Below are 17,435 nucleotides of genomic sequence, written 5' to 3' on the forward strand. Positions count from 1 at the left end.
TCATAATATTTTTGTACAACTGCTCATAATGGTAATACATACAAGGATGGAAATGCATAGTAACAGATTCCAAAAATATACTCTGGGAATCCTATATGATCTTAAAAATCTACAAATACAGTAATCCTTTAATAGAAAATATGCAATAGAAGATTCCAAAAATATTTTTTGATAATTCTTTGAATATTATTTGGTGATCTTTTGAATATTTGGCTGCATGATCTTGAAAATTTTTGCAAATTTATACAATCAACAATTGGGCTAATATATAAAGGATTGGCTAATGCTACGACCGAGGTTGTTGTCGGGTTACCACCGCACGCGTTGCAACGATCGCAGCGGAAATAAATGCGCGGGGTCGTTCATCTTATGAACGTCTTAGGGAATGTAGATTTCAAAAAAATTCTGAGCTCTCTAACTTAGAAAATAATGAAATCTTAAGGAAAGATTTAAATTACTAACTTGATTACTTTCAGATTTTAGAATTCAGAATTGTAAAGATCCTATCTTTACCTTTGAGTGGGTAGATTTTTACCGCTATCTGATGATCGATGATTCGGTTCGCTTGAAGCCGTACAAACATCCGGCCTCTACATGTATCCACATGAGGTAGATCGCTCCAAAAATCTTGATCTCACCGGAGTGCTAGCTCTCTTACAGAGATCTTTTCTTGATGGCTGATTTCCTCTCTCTTTCAATCAATTCCTTAACCGCTTTGAGAGGAAGAAGGAGGAAGAGGAAGAAGACGTCGGCTCTACTTCTTCTCCCTTTTCTTGCTCACGCCTGGAAGGAGAAGGAGGAAGGGGGTGGGCGGCTGAATCAAGGGATCTCCAATGCCCCTAAGCCCTCATGCCAACCCTCCTTTTATAGGCATCTCATACCTTGGCAAAACAAGAAAAATATTTCTCCAAATCTTTTCTTGTTTCACCACTCCTAATTCTTCCACATCTCTTACTTAATTCTTCCACACCTCTTACTTAATTCTTCCACAGCCCTTACTTAAAAGGGATTGGAGATAATCAAGGAGAAGCAACAAAGCCTCTTCTTGCGCCATGTGTTAAGCCAAGAGGAGGAGGGGCGGACGCCCCTCCTCTTGTGGCATATGGAACCAAAGAAGGAAAGGAGGGGGACACCCCTCCTTCCTTTGGGCATGTGACAAGGAGGAGGGGCGGACGCCCCTCCTTATTTTCTCCCTTATTTTGGCCTGCATGAAGGAAGGGATACTCCCTTCCTTTCATGCTTAAATTTTCTAATCCAATTAGGAAACATGTGGTCCCTCTTGATTAATTGAATCCTAATCCAATTAGGACCCAATGTATCCTCCAAATTGATTCATATGAATTCTAATCTAATTAGGATCTGATGGAGGGAAAAGTGGACCACCTAACACATGATTAAAGCACTCGAGTCTGACGGCAGGCATGACCTTGGCAAGTATGACCTCTGCAGGTGTGATCTCGGCAAGCATGGCCCCGACAAGCATGACTTCGGCAGGCATGATCTTGATAAGCATGGTCTCGGCTGAGCAAGGCCCGATTGACCTCGAGGCCAAAGAAGACCAAGTCAGAAGCTGAGACCGACCCCAACTCCACCAACAGTTAAGCTGGTCACTAAATCGGAGCGTCTGCCTAAAGAATGGGTCACCTAATCCTCCATATTCGGGATCAAATCCTGCAGACTCCGCCACAACAGCTGTCAACATTTGAATCCTTGCAATCTCAACCGATTGCTAGCTAGCCTGAAATTTCGTGCCCTCTAAGGTAATTCATTTAACCCAAGATTTGCGTAATCGCATCCAATTGCGAGTAACCGCTACATCCCTTCCTATAAAGAAGGAAGGACTCCAGGGAGAGAGGCATCTTCTCCCCTCGCTAGAAAAGATCTCTATTAAAATATCTAAAAATCCCTCTCTAACTTAAGCATCGGAGGGCCTTCACTGGATCCCCCGGCCCAAGCTTCCTGCAGGTCCACTGGAGACAGCCGTCTGCCACCGCACTGTAGCAGAAGCTCCTCCTCCTGGTTTGCGGTCATCCCCGGATCTGATTTTCAACAACAGTTGGCGCTAGAGGAAGGGAACAAGTAATGATCATGAGACTAAGGAGCAGAGGGGCTTCTAATGCCTCTAGACATCGCGCACCAAGCCCAAGCCGCTCGGTCTAGAATCCACCACCGAGGCCTCCAGCAGATCAAGTTCCGTAGATCCAACCTGAATAATTCGACGTGCTGGTGCAGCAAGTCCAAACGCTAGCCACAGCAGTCCAAAGCCTGCAACAAGTGGAGGCCCCTCTTGTGCCGCCTCCACGAGTTCACACTCGATCGACACTCCCTCCAGATGGGCCTGTGTCCCGAGGCCGTAATCCCCGCCATTGCTCTTTAAGGATCAATAATGGGGAACGACGTTGTCACCAGGATTCTTCCTGGGCGTCCCCTCGGGGGGAGCCGTCAAGGAGTCACCAGGATAGAAGGCCGCAACCTTTTGAAGCCAGATCGACCCCGGGTCAGTCAGTACCAGGACGGACCAACACGGCGACTTCTCAAGGCGGAGAACTCGACAATAAGGTCGAAGAATTCGAGTGGCAAATCGAGGCGCTCCAGGACCAAAGGGTAAGGCGTGAGGGCGACCCTGATTTTACCACCAAGTCACCTTTCTCTTGCCTAATCAGGGATGAACCAATTCCATCGAGATTCAAGATGCCCCAAATAGAGCCATATAATGGGACAACTGATCCACTGGATCATTTGGAGAGTTACAGAGCCCTCATGGCACTGCAAGGATCCTCGGAGGCTCTACTATGCAAGGCCTTCCCCACAACCCTCTGAGGAATGGCTCGACTTTGGTTCTTCAGGCTGAAGCCGAACACCTTGTTCTCCTTTGAGTAGCTGGGCAGGCAGTTTGCAGCCAATTTTGCTGCTAGCCGGCGTCAACGACGAACATCGGATTCTCTCCTAGATATAAAGTAAAAGGAGGAAGAATTCCTGAAATACTACATCGATCACTTCACCGCCGCTACTTGGGAGGTCTGCGATCTCGATCAATCAATCGCCATGTCAGCATTGAAAACGGGAGCTCGGTCCTATAAGTTTCTCTTCTCCATTGAGAAGAATTTTTTTGCCAATTTCACGGAGATGCTGGCCTGAGCTCAAAAATATGTAAAGGCTGAAGAGGCCACGGCCTCTCGGTGAGACGCCGCCGAACGACCCTCAAAGGCGCAGAAAAGGCGTTGCGAGGAGCGCGGCCGCCCAAGAAGTCGGTCGCCCTGCCGAGAGAAAAATTTGCCTCGATTGAGGAGCCCATCTCGTCTGAGGTCGCAGCCCCGACCGAGATCTCCGCCTCGATCGAGAACGCCACCAAGGAGGTACGGAAACTATACTTCCCTCACCACTACTCAAGCCGAGATCGTCATGGAGATAGAAGGCTGAGGCTATCTTCGACCTCCACCACCGATGCGAGAGTCGGAAGCTCGGCAATGCTCTAGGAAGTACTGTCGCTTCCATCAAGATCACGACCACGACACAGAGGAGTGCTTCCGACTCCGAGACGAGATTGAAGCACTTATCCGTTGTGGGATGCTCAACCAATTTGTATGAAACCGGTGTGATGAAGGAGAACCAGTGGAGAACGCCACGCCACCTGAATATCAAAACAATAATAGACCCATTGCTGGCACTATCAACGCCATAGGAGGGGGCTCTGCCAAAGGAAGCTCGGCTAAAGAACCTGCTGAGAAGGAAGCCCCCTTGAAGCGTCAGCACATGACAGAAGCCATCTCGTTCTCGGATGAAGACTTAAAAGGAGTTGAAACTCCCCATGATGATGATGTGGTTATCTCCCTTGTCATGAATAAGTTTGATATAAAACGTGTTTTAGTTGATAATGGAAGCTCTGCAAACGTATTATTCTATGATGCTATCCAAAAAATGGGAATGACAAATGATCAACTCTAGGGAATGAACACACCACTGGTCGGGTTCTCTGGGGATTCAGTCTTGGTTGAAGGAATTGTTAGCCTACCTGTCACGGCCGGGCTCGCCTCCAGAGCGAGTACTGTGAAAATGGACTTCCTAGTAGTCCAGGTGGCCTTAGTCTACAATGCTATTCTCGGCCGATCTGGACTCAATGCTCTCTGGGCCATAGTCTCAACCTACCATCTTCTCATGTGGTTCCCCACCGAACGGGGAGTTGGTGAAGTTCGAGGGGACCAAGCAACGGCCAAGCAATGCTACATGGCGACCCTTAAAGCAAAATAACTAGCTAAAACATCAGTCTAAGTCCCGACCTTGGCACTACCTATCGAGACCCTGGAAGTGCGGGACGAGCCTAGAAAGCAACGAGCAGAGCCTGGGGAGCTCCTACTTCAAATCTCCTTAAGAGAGGACCGCCCGAATCAAACCGTACAGGTCGGCTCCAGCCTAAGCCCTCGTGAGCTAGACTGCATGATCGAATTTCTCCAAGCCAATACCGATGTATTCGCCTGGTCGCCCACTGACATGCCAGGAATAAATCCTGAAGTTATGGTTCACCGACTCTAGGTGAGCCCAACCTACAAGCCCGTGACAGAAAAAATGGAGCTTTGCACCAGAACGACAGCAAGCGGCGGTCGAGGAGGTGGACAAACTTCTTGAGGCCGGCTTATCAGAGAGGTCACCTATCCGGACTGGCTCACCAACGTGGTCCTCGTGAAAAAAACTAATGGAAAGTGGCATATGTGTGTGGACTACACCGACCTGAACAAGACCTGCCTGAAAAACAGTTTGCCACTCCTCAGGATCTACCAGCTTGTTGATTCTACCTCAGGACACCAGCTGCTGACGTTCATGGATACCTTCTCGGGGTACAATCAGATCCGAATGGTGCCCAAAGATGAGAAAAAGACAGCCTTTATAACTGACAAAGGCCTCTATTGCTACAGGGTGATGCCATTCGGGTTGAAGAATATTGGGGCAACTTACCAAAGGCTGGTCAGCAAGGTCTTCAAGGACCAGATAGGTCGGAACATGGAGGTCTATGTGGATGACATATTGGTGAAAAGCCAGACGGCCGAACATCACATAACTGACCTCGACGAAGCATTTTCCACTCCTAGGAAGTATCAGATGAAGCTCAACCCCACGAAGTGTGCCTTTGGAGTTATCTCAGGCAAGTTTCTCGATTTCGTGGTAACTCAACGCGGGATCGAAGCGAACTTAGAAAAAATCCGAGCGCTGCAGGAGATGGCACTACCAAAGATGGTCAAAGAAGTACAACGGCCCTGGATGAGTTGCGGCCTTGGGGAGTTTTATCTCGAGGTTGGCAGAGCGATGTCTTCCTTTTTTCAAGATTCTCAAATGGCCAAAGAACTGTAGTGCGGATTGGCTACAGTAAGTTCATTTTGGAATAGGGTTGCATCTAGATGGGATTTATCGACCTGGATAGATTAGGAGTGATCCTATGTGATTTAAGAGACTGAGTTCGATAAATTCCTGGCCAGGTATTTTGGAAAAAGAGTTTTCTATATCTCGAACTAGAAGTCGTATAAATTTGACATATGACGGACGATGGGGTTTGACGAGATATCCATAACCTCCATCACATCGGGATCCATGATAGAGGGACTGTATCATACGCTAAATGCACCTAGAGGTTCAGACATTCCATTCTGCTGGGTTGCCACCACATACTGCTAGGTGTCACTGGGGATTGTGAGACTCGAAGGCATTCACTTGGTGATCAGTGAACCCTGAGAGTAGAACTGAAATCGTTTCAGTCCACTGAAAGAAGTTTCAGTGATATTGAGATGGAGATCTCAATATATCTCACTACCAGTCAGAATAGAACCTACGGGATTACACACATAGAGGATTTAATTAGTCAGACTATCATAATTGTGATTTGAAATCACAATAGAATTTAATCATCAATATGATTGGTGATTGAATTAACCCACTAAGTGTTAATGAGTTAATGGAAGAAGAATAAGTGGAATTGATTGCAATTGGATTGCAATTAGGCTGATTTAATGAGCCAAATCAAATTGGTGGGTTCATGATTGGGTCAATTTGATTAAACCAAGATTTGTGCGGATTTTAAAGACCACATGTCGTCATTGGATGAATATGACCTAAGTCGTGTTCACACTATGCGGACTTTAAAGTCCACATGGCGTCGTAGGATGCATGCTCCGAAATCAATTAATTCTCCTAATAAGATTAGGAGTCCTAATGTGATTAGAAAATTAATCAATTGATTAAGTGGACACATGTTATGCATCTATGAGCACAAGGATTGGATACTTGGCATTAATCCAAGGGTGGGTTATAGTCCCATACTCCTAATAAGATTAGGAGAAGCCCTAAACCCAATCTATAAAAGGGAAGCAAGGAAGACATTATGAATTAATTCTCTCCTCTTTCTCTCCATGCTTTCCTTTCTCTTTTTCTCTTCCCTTCCCACAGCAGCAAAAAGGAGATCCCTTCTCCTCACGGCAGCAAGGTGAAGGATCCCCTTTCTTCTTCCTCCAAGGTGTTGGAAAGCAAAGAAGAAGAAGGATCAAGGAAGAGAGATCAATTCAGCCCAAGGAAGAAAGAGTTCTTCCTCCCACGTCAAGCTTCTTCCTTTCCTCCTTGTCCACGGCTGAAAGAGGGCTTCTTCTTCCTCTTCTTCCACGGCATCAAGGTTAGGAAGATTCACGTGCAAAGCTACCTTCTCCTCTTTCTTAATTGCAAGCAAGGTTGAAGAAGAAAGCGTTCTTCTTCAAAGAGGTATGTTGCAGAATTTCTTTCAACTTATGATAGTCATGAGAGGTCTTTGCAAGAAGCTAGCACTCCGGTAAAACCTATTATCAGATGATTAGATCCTCGTGTGGATACCTATAGAGGCCGGATAATTGTGCGGCTGAAATAGGAACCTAGAATAGATCATCAGGCTGCGGTGTTCTACACCTGCAGAATTTTTGAAGATGAGATCTTCAAATCTAAAACTTCTGATTTTTGTTTCAGTTTTATAAATCTTAATCAACCCTCCTCAGATCCTAATCTTTCCTTCCTAATGAGTTCAAAGATCTTCTAGATTTGGATCCAGAAATTTTTTGAATTCTACGATCCGAGGCGCATTCATACGATGAACGACATCCCGTTCGAATTTCGCTGCGAACGTCGCATCGAACGAGGCGTAACTCAGCAGTGGCATTAGAGCCATGGTTCTAGGGAGCATGATTAGGACTTAAGGATTGATTACCACGTTTTTAATCTGATTTTCTGCGTGCTAAAATTTTAAGTTGTTGAAATTTTTAGCATGTAGATTTTTATTTGCTTTGATTTTGCAAATTGTTTTAGAATTGCAATTAGATTACAATGTTTGAAATCAAGTAATACATGATCTGAAATTCAGAGAAAGCATAATAGATTAAAAGTTTCAGATCTGAAAAATATACATGAAATGCATGTGGTAATCATAATGTTCATACTTATTTAAGGTTATGTTTAAAACAATGTATGCATGAGATGTATGTATTAGTTGAACAAAATTTATTTGCATGAGATGTAAATAAAATCCTTAAACAATAGGATATTTACATAAGATGTAAATTGAAACAATTATGTCATTTACATAAGATGTAATCACATAATATATGAAAGGGTTTCATAATTACATAGGATGTAAACCTGAACTAATGTGATATTTACATAAGATGTAAATCGAATGACATATGGTATGGGGTAGATGGTTACATTAGATGTAAATTCCAAGAGACCTAAAACCTTCCTAAATCAATCGAGAGTGAATGATACATTGAGCTAGCCATATTTGATTAATTGATCTAATTGGTGTCTAGGAAAGCTCAAAGGTGGTTACTTAATTAGGACCTTACTCTCTAAGTAAGGGGAGCCTCCCACCTGCTTACCTGGCCAATTGATCGATTACCTCCTATGGAAAGCTCAAAGTTGGAACCACTAAGATCTGATTACCCAATATTAAGTCGATTGGTCTTCCACCGTAGTAGAGTTGCTAAGATCTTTTCAGCGTTGATTAGTCTCGACTGGATACAGTGGGCTAGTTGCATCGGAGGATTGGACCTCTCTATTAACATGAGATATTGTGGGATAAGGATGGGGTTGGGCTCCAATAACTGTTAGGTGAGGACCCAATCATAGCTTTATTTTTGCAGGATATACGGTGGGTCTGACTTAACCAAGAAATGGGTCCAATAACTGTTAGGTAAGGTTCTTATGACTTGGAGACCAGGTTAGCTCAATATGCTTACGAAGCATTGTACAAGAGTTGTACACTCATCGTCTATATGTCTCCAATAACTATTAGGTGAGGTGACATGTAGATTGGTGGGACCGCAGCACCCCACTCGAAACCCTAAGTTGCAGATTTTCGTATCTTTACCAGGGGAGTGTGAGAGATCCGAGAAATAGTGGAAGGATTTGATCAAATTTTGTTTTAAAGGTTCCTAAAATAAATTAATGTCAAATACAAATTTCTAATTAGAATCTTTACTCTCTGCAGATGTCAATGGCTTCCAACCTGATAGTTCGAATTCTAGATAATAATAGGTTGACCGGACCAAACTATAAAGATTGGCTCCGCAACTTGAAGATTGTCTTGAGTTGCGAAAAGATAGCTTATATCCTTGACCATGAACTCCCAATGTTACCAGCCTGTGCAACCAATGAGCAGCGTGAGACGCACGCAAAATAGTTGGATGACGACAATAAGGTTAGGTGATACATTTTGGCATCCATGTCCAACGAATTGCAATGCCAGCATGAGAGCATGAAGACTAAGGACATACTTGATCACCTACGAGAGTTATATAGTGAACAGAATTGCGCAACGAGGTTTGAAGTGTCTAAGCGGCTCTTCAAAGCCAAGATGCGCGATGGGCAGTTCGTCCATGAACATGGTTTGACCATGATCAAGGATCTTGAGGAGCTTGAGAAGCTTGGTATGACCATGCACAAGGATTTGCAAACGGATTTGATCCTACAATCATTGCCATCTTCATATGGGCAGTTTATTGTAAACTATCATATGAATAAAATTGAATGCACCAAACTTGAATTGTTGAATATGTTGGTGACAACTGAGGGAGCCTTGAAAGGTTCAAGGGGCACAGTTCTCATTGTTGAGTTAGCTTCTACTTTTAAGAGAAAGTCTACTGGGAAGAAGAAGAAGTATGCGAAGAAGCAGAAGACCGAAAAAAAGCCAAAGAAAGAAGTTCCTAAGAAGAAGGCCGAACCCAAAGAAAATTGTTTCCATTGCAATAAAGACGGCCATTGGAAGAGGAACTGTCCTATCTACATGGAAAATATAAAGAGCAAGAAGGGTGACATGCCTTCTGAAGGTATGTCTAATATGCTCATTATTGAAACTAATCTAACGGTTTTTTCTATTTCCATTTGGGTTACAGACTCTGGTTGTAGTATTCACTTGTGCACTACCATGCAGGGTCTAAAGGAAAGTAGAAGGCTTACGGAAGGTGCGGTAACCCTACGGGTTGGCAATGGAGCAAGGGTTGCTGCTGTTGCTGTGGGCACATTTTCTTTGCATTTATCGTCAGAATTTAGTTTGATACTTAGAGATTGTTATTTTGTACCTAGTGCTAGCAGAAATCTGATTTTTGTATCTTGTCTGGCATAGGAACATTATGAATTCAATTTCAATAAAGACTGTGTTTCCATTTATTTGCGAAATAAACTGTTTGGACGTGGTTTTATGATTGACGGTCTCTATCACTTACATATGTATGTATCTGTGAACGTATCTGTGAATTAACAAATTAGAGAAACATGGGATTTTGAGTTCGTTGACTTCTGAGTCATATCCGATTTGTGAATCCTGCCTTCAAGAAAAAATGGTCAAATTACCCTTTGTAGGACACGGGAAGAGGTCCACTGAAATACTTACCCTAGTACACACTGATATGTGTGGCTCATTCGATGTGCAGGCTAGGAATCAATTTTTTTTACTTTATTACTTTTACCGATGATTTCTCATGGTATGGTTATATTTATCTTATGAGATATAAATCTGAAGCATTTGAAAGGTTCAAAGAATTCAGATTTGAAGTAGAAAAGTAGACAGAAAAACTCATTAAGGTTCTTCGATCAGATCGAGAAGGAGAATACCTTAGTGGAGAGTTTCGAGATTATCTCAAACAAAATGGTATAGTTTCACAATGGACACCTCCTGGAACACCTCAACTCAACGGAGTGTCAGAAAGGAGGAATCGGACCCTATTGGATATGGTCAGGTTCATGATGAGCTTTACTGACTTACCCTTATTCTTGTGGGGAGATGCCCTACTTACAGCTATCTGCATATTGAATAGAGTTTCCTCTAAGTCCATTCCTACCACACCGTATGAGATATGGTATGGTAAGAAACCAAGTCTTGGTTATCTCAAGATTTGGGGATGTCCGGCCCAAGTCAAGCGATAATAGGCGGACAAGTTAGAGGCTAGGACAATTGGTGCTCGTTTCATTGGATATCTTAAAGAGTCGTTAGGATATAATTTTTACATCCCAGAGGATCACAAAGTATTTGTGAGCCGACATGCCATCTTCTTGAAAAAATAGTTTATTCTTGATAGAGGTAGTGGGAGAAAAATTGAGCTCGAAGAGAAAGTATCTGAAGAGCAACGAGCAATTGAGCCTAGTAAACCTATTCACATTGAGCCAATACATGAAGAACCTCGTCCACTTCATAGAACCAGTATGATCTCCCATCCTCCTAAAAGATACTTAGGTATGCTTATAGAGAAAATAGAGGAAGAGTTTCTCATGGGAGAAAGAGATCATAGTGATGATCCTAAGACCTACAACGAAGCGATGTTAGACATCGACTCCGAAAAATGGATGGATGCGATGAAGTCAGAAATAAACTCCATGCATTCCAACCAAGTATGGACTTAGTAGATCCGCCTGAAGGTATAGTACCTATTGGGTGTAAATAGATCTACAAAAGAAAAATGGGTTCGGATGGCAAGGTAGAGACCTATAAGGCAAGGTTGGTAGCAAAAGGTTATAGTCAGCGTGTGGAGTGATTGATTAAAACCCCATTTGATTTTGATGAGCTCAAAGCATTTGAGTATATCTTGTGATTACTAATGAATTCAATTGAGTGTTTCAGTGAAAATCCTGTCCAAGTGTCTCTAGATTTGGTTCATAGTATTTTGGATAAGTTAAGAAGTCTGCTGAACCAAAGTCTGAGACTCGAGTCGACTCCCGAGTATCACGAGTCGACTCCAAGCGTATCAAGTTCACTGGCACGAGCTCGAGTCGACTCCAGACTAGTACGAGTCGACTCCGACTGAGAACAGAAAGAAGAACAGAAAGCCTCATCTCAGAACCTGTCAACGAGTCGACTCCTGAAGTGCGCAAGTCGACTCCAATGTTCAACGAGTCGACTCCAGGGTAGTAAGAGTCGACTCCAAGAGGTACACAAAGAAAAGTCAGAGAGCAGTTTTCGAGTCTGAGATTCGAGTCGACTCCAGTGGAACGCGAGTCGACTCCGATGGTTGGCAAGTCGACTCCAGAGAAAGCAAGAGTCGACTCTCAGCGGTACACAAAGAAAAGGTCAGAGAGCATTTTATGGACTCTGAGATTCGAGTCGACTCCCGCAATACGCGAGTCGACTCCGAGACTGTGCGACCATCGACAGACAGAAAACCATGTTACTGCCTCTGAGATTCGAGTCGACTCCCAGACAGCTCGAGTCGACTTCAAGACAAGCTTCACGTCAAAAGGCAGAAGACCAACTTTCGGAAACTGAGAGCCGAGTCGACTCCAAGGAAGTTCGAGTCGACTCCAAGACTGGATGAGCCAAAAGACAGAGAATCGGGAGTTCGGGCTCTGAGATTCGAGTCGACTCCAAGGACAGTCGAGTCGACTCGAGTGGACAAAATTCAAAATTGGATCCACGGACTTCAGTGGATGAGCCGACTCCAAAATTGCCAGGTCAGCTCCAGAAGTTGGCGAGTCGACTCCGGGTCAAGACGAGTCGACTCCCAGTCGTGACGGCAACTTTAATTCAAATTTGGAACAGTTGCCGAGTCGACTCCGGAAAAGCTTGAGTCGACTCCCGCTACAGCCGAGTCGACTCCTGATCGCGCGAGTCGACTCCAACCCACCAACGGTCATATTGTCAGGCTGCGCAGAGTGTGCAGAACGGACAGAAAAAGCAGTGTAACGGCTAGTTTCCGTGGGGGTTGGCTTAAATAGCCACAGAAGACTGTAGCAAGGTAGAGAACAACCATTCCACTCCAAGCATTCAAGCTTTCAAGCTCTCCAACGTGCTCTTCAACGAAAAAGGGGAAGATCAGCATTTACTGCAACCAACTACATCTTCCCAGCAATTAAAGCCTCCTCCTCCTGCATTCAAGTCGACTACTCATTCGAGAGGAGACCGGAGTTCAAGAAGCCATTCCTCTACTTCAGCTTAAAAGCGTTTGAGGGCTTCTAAACTCCTCTTTTGATTATATTGTTTTACATCTGCTTTTGAGAAGCTTATTTTCCTTTCTTTCTATAACTTGTAATTACTTGGTTCAATCGGGAGATTGAATCAAGGGGATTAAGGTTGGTTGGTGAGCCAAGTTAAAAACCAACGTGTGTAAGGGTTTGATTGTGAGCCCGGAAAAACAATCGGGGTTGGTTCTAGTCGGTGAGCCTGGAAAAACCGACCGAGTTCGTTGTGAGCTCGTAAAACAACAAGTTTGGTTGTGAGCTTGCAAAACAACCGGCTGTAATCCAAGGGGGTTATAGTGAATTCCCAAGAGAGACTTGGGGAGTGGACGTAGGAGCAAGGGGTAGCTCCGAACCACTATAAAACTCTGTGTTTGCATTGGATTGTCTCTTGTCTTCTTCCTCTCACATCACTCACAGCACTTAGCATTAATTAAATAACTTGCAATAGTTTTTAATTAATCATCCATAACGTTTAATTATCCAAATTAATTTAAAACCCAATTCACCCCCCCCTCTTGGGTTGTCTATTTGGGCAACAAGTGGTATCAGAGCCAAAAACTCTTCCACTCAAGAGTTAAAAGATCAAAATGACAACCCCATTTGGATCTTCTCACATTGAGGGTCAGTCCACCCAAAGACCCCCTTTCTTTAATGGATCCGACTACTCATACTGGAAGGCTAGGATGAGAATATTCATCCAAGCCCAAGACTATGAGATGTGGACCATTGTAGTAAATGGCCCATACATCCCATCCATATATGTAGATGGTGTCAAGGTACCCAAACTAGAAACGGATTGGGATGAACATGACATGAGGAAGGCACAACTAAACTCTAAAGCTATGAATGTGTTTTATTGTGCCTTAGATAGAAATGAATTCAATAGGGTCTCTACTTGCAACTCTGCAAAAGAGATCTGGGATAGACTTGAAGTGACCCATGAGGGCACGAATCAAGTTAAAGAATCCAAAATTAATATATTGGTTCATAAGTATGAACTATTTAAAATGGATTCTAATGAGACAATCACTAGCATGTTCACTAGGTTTACTGACATTGTCAATGGCCTAAAAAGCCTTGGCAAGAGCTATACTAACAGTGATCTTGTCAGAAAAATACTTCGCTGTCTACCAAGGTCATGGGAAGCCAAGGTGACGGCAATCCAAGAAGCTAAAGACTTGAACAAGCTTCCACTCGAAGAGCTCCTTGGATCCCTAATGACTCACGAGCTAACCATGAAGCAACACAGCGAAGAAGAGTCCTCCCATAAGAAAAAGGTAATAGCACTTAAATCTACTTCATCTAACAAGGACCTGTCTTGCAGTAGCAGCAGTGAAGAAGAAGAACATGAGGAAGATGATGGTGAGGCTCTTCTTGTGCGCAAGTTCAAGAGATTCATCAACCACAAGAAGTCTTATCATCAAAGGAGAGGCCCCTCAAATTTCTACCGCAAGGACAAAGGTAAGGAAAGGGAAAACGAGGGGATTGGGTGTTACGAGTGCAAGAAGCCGGGTCACATAAGAGCAGAGTGCCCCTTACTGAAGAAGGGGAGTAAGTACAAGAAGAAGAAGGCTCTTGTCACTACACTATCCGACTCCGACTCATCATCCTCCTCATCAGATGATGAACAAGAAGAGAAGGCCAATTTCTGCTTCATGGCCAACGAAAACGAGGTAACTTCCGATACGCATCTTGATTTCTCTTTTGATGAACTTTATGATGCATTTAATGAGTTAATGGTAGAATATAAGACTATAAATCTTAAGACTAAAGAACTTAACAAATACAAACCCTTAGTTGAAAAATTTACATATAGTTCTGAAAAATTAAACATGATACTAAATAGTCAACGAGCAGTATTTAATAAAGCGGGTTTAGGGTATAAACCAAGAAATAAACAAAAACTTCTTAGTAACTTCTTTGTTAAAGCTGGAGAAACTAAAACTAAGAAAATAACCTGCTTTTGTTGTGGAACTATAGGACATAAGGCAAATGCATGTGACTATAGGAAAAGTAAAACAAAAAGAAAAATTAAAAGGGTATGGGTTCCAAAAGGAACCAACTTGACTAACCATGAAGGACCCAAGAAAACTTGGGTACCTAAGATGACATGATTTGCTTGTGTAGGAGTGTCTTGCAGCCAAGGTCAACAAAAACCGCTGGTATTTGGATAGTGGCTGCTCAAGGCACATGACGCGTGATAAAGATCAATTTTTCACCATTGAAGCTAAGAAGGGAGGTGCTGTGACTTTTGGAGACAACAACCAAGGTCATATCATTGGTATTGGTAAAGTTTAAATCACCCCTTCTACTTTTATAGATAATGTTAGATATGTTGATGGTCTTAAGCATAACTTGTTAAGCATTAGTCAATTATGTGATATAGGATATGATGTTATGTTTAAACCATCACTATGCATTATAACAAATCCTAATGATAATAGTTTAGTTTTTAAAGGAATTAGACGTGGAAATGTATATGTTGTAGACCTAGAAGATCTTGCAAAACATAACCAATGTCTAGTTGTAAATGAAACTAAAGATAATGATGCTAGTTGGTTATGGCACCGTAAGTTAGGTCATGCAAGCATGGACACAATAACTAAACTAGTTAAAAGAGACTCCGTTATAGGTTTGCCAAAATTAAAATTTGAAAAGAACAAAATATGTGAAGCATGTCAATTTGGCAAACAATCTAGGAACTCTTTTAAATCCATAAAATGTGTCTCTACTTCTAGGCCTCTAGAATTACTACACATGGACCTATTTGGTCCAACTAGAACAACAAGCCTAGGTGGAAATAAATATGGTCTAGTTATAGTAGATGATTACTCTAGGTACACATGGGTCATGTTGCTAGCGCATAAGGATCAAGCATTTTCTATGTTTAAGAAGTTCCATAAGGAAGTAACAAATGCTAGAGAGTCTTCAGTCATAGCCATTAGAAGTGACCATGGTACCGAATTCGAAAATCAATCATTTGATGAATTTTGTAGTAAAAAGGGGATAACCCATAACTTCTCAGCACCTAGGACACCACAACAAAATGGAGTTGTGGAAAGGAAGAATAGAACACTAGAGGAAATGGCTAGGACTATGTTATGTGAAAGTAACCTCCCTAAGTACTTTTGGGGAGAAGCCATTAATACCTCTTGTCACATATTAAATAGAGTTTTATTAAGACCCATTATAAAGAAAACACCTTATCAACTTTGGAAAAACAGAAAACCAAAAGTTAATTACTTTCATGCCTTTGGATGTAGGTGTTTTGTACATAATAATGGGAAAGATAATCCAGGGAAATTTGATCCTAAATCTGATGAAGGAATATTCTTAGGTTATTCTACAACTAGTAAAGCCTATAGAGTCTTTAATAAAAGAACCTTAGTCATAGAAGAATCTATACATGTAGTATTTGATGACTTTAGTGACATCTCCTCTAGTAAGAAAGTTAATTTTGATGATGATGTTGAAATACTTGAAGAAAAGATAGATGAGATGGGATTACAAGATGATAATCAAAAATTGATTGAAGAAGCATCATCAAGTCAAGAGCCTATTGTGGATCATGGGCTAACAAAAGCTTGGAGGTATGCTCACGGGCATCCTAAGGAACTCATTCTAGATGATCCATCTCAACCGGTTAGGACTAGAGCTTCACTTAGAAATCTAAATAACCATCTAGCTTTTGTCTCACACTTTGAGCCCAAACATATAGAAGAAGCCGAAAATGATGTAAATTGGATAAATGCAATGCAAGAAGAACTAAACCAATTTACTAGAAACAAAGTGTGGGATCTAGTAGAGAGACCTTCTAAATATCCAATTATAGGTACAAAATGGATATATAAAAATAAGCTAGATGAAAATGGAATTGTTATAAGGAATAAGGCTAGACTAGTGGCAAAGGGTTATAATCAAGAAGAAGGCATAGATTTTGATGAAACCTTTGCTCCCGTAGCTAGACTTGAGGCTATTAGACTATTATTAGCATATGCATGCTCTAAGGATTTCAAACTATTTCAAATGGATGTAAAAAGTGCATTTTTAAATGGGTATATTAATGAGAAAGTGTATGTAGAACAACCTCCTGGTTTTGAAAATCATCAATACCCTAATCATGTGTATAAACTGAACAAAGCACTTTATGGATTAAAACAAGCACCTAGAGCATGGTATGAGAGACTTAGTAAATTCCTATTAGAACATGAATTCTCTAGGGGAAATGTAGACACAACATTATTTCTGAAAAAGCAAAATAAGGAGATGCTATTAGTACAGATTTATGTTGATGATATCATTTTCGGTGCTACTAACAATCGCCTCTGCGAAGAGTTTGCTGATTTGATGCAGAGTGAGTTTGAGATGAGCATGATGGGAGAGCTGAACTACTTCCTCGGGCTTCAAATCAAACAATCTGAAGGAGGCATCTTCATCAATCAAGCAAAATATGTCAAGGAGATGCTCAAGAAGTTTGATATGGAAGGAAACAAATCAATCAGCACCCCCATGAGCTCATCATGCAAATTAGATCAAGATGAATCAGGTAAATCTGTAGATCAAAAACTTTATAGAGGTATGATAGGATCTTTACTATATCTTACTGCAAGTAGACCTGATATTATGTTTAGTGTTTGCATGTGTGCTAGATATCAGGCTAATCCTAAAGAATCACACCTAGCTGCAGTTAAGAGAATTTTTAAATACTTAATAGGAACTAAGAACATAGGGCTATGGTACTCTAAAGAATCTAGCCTAAACTTAATAGGGTACACAGATTCAGACTTCGCTGGATGTAAGCTTGATAGAAAAAGTACCAGCGGGTCGTGTCAGTTTCTAGGAGAAAACCTAATCTCATGGTTTAGCAAGAAACAAAACTCGGTTGCATTATCCACTGCAGAAGCTGAATATGTGGCAGCCGGGAGTTGTTGTGCTCAAATCTTGTGGATTAAACAACAATTAGAAGATTATGGCATTAAACAAGC

This window comes from Phoenix dactylifera, chromosome 14, assembly GCF_051530095.1.
Source record: "Phoenix dactylifera cultivar Ajwa chromosome 14, Ajwa_hap1_PhDact_Kaust_v1.1, whole genome shotgun sequence".
Classification (NCBI taxonomy): domain Eukaryota; kingdom Viridiplantae; phylum Streptophyta; class Magnoliopsida; order Arecales; family Arecaceae; genus Phoenix; species Phoenix dactylifera.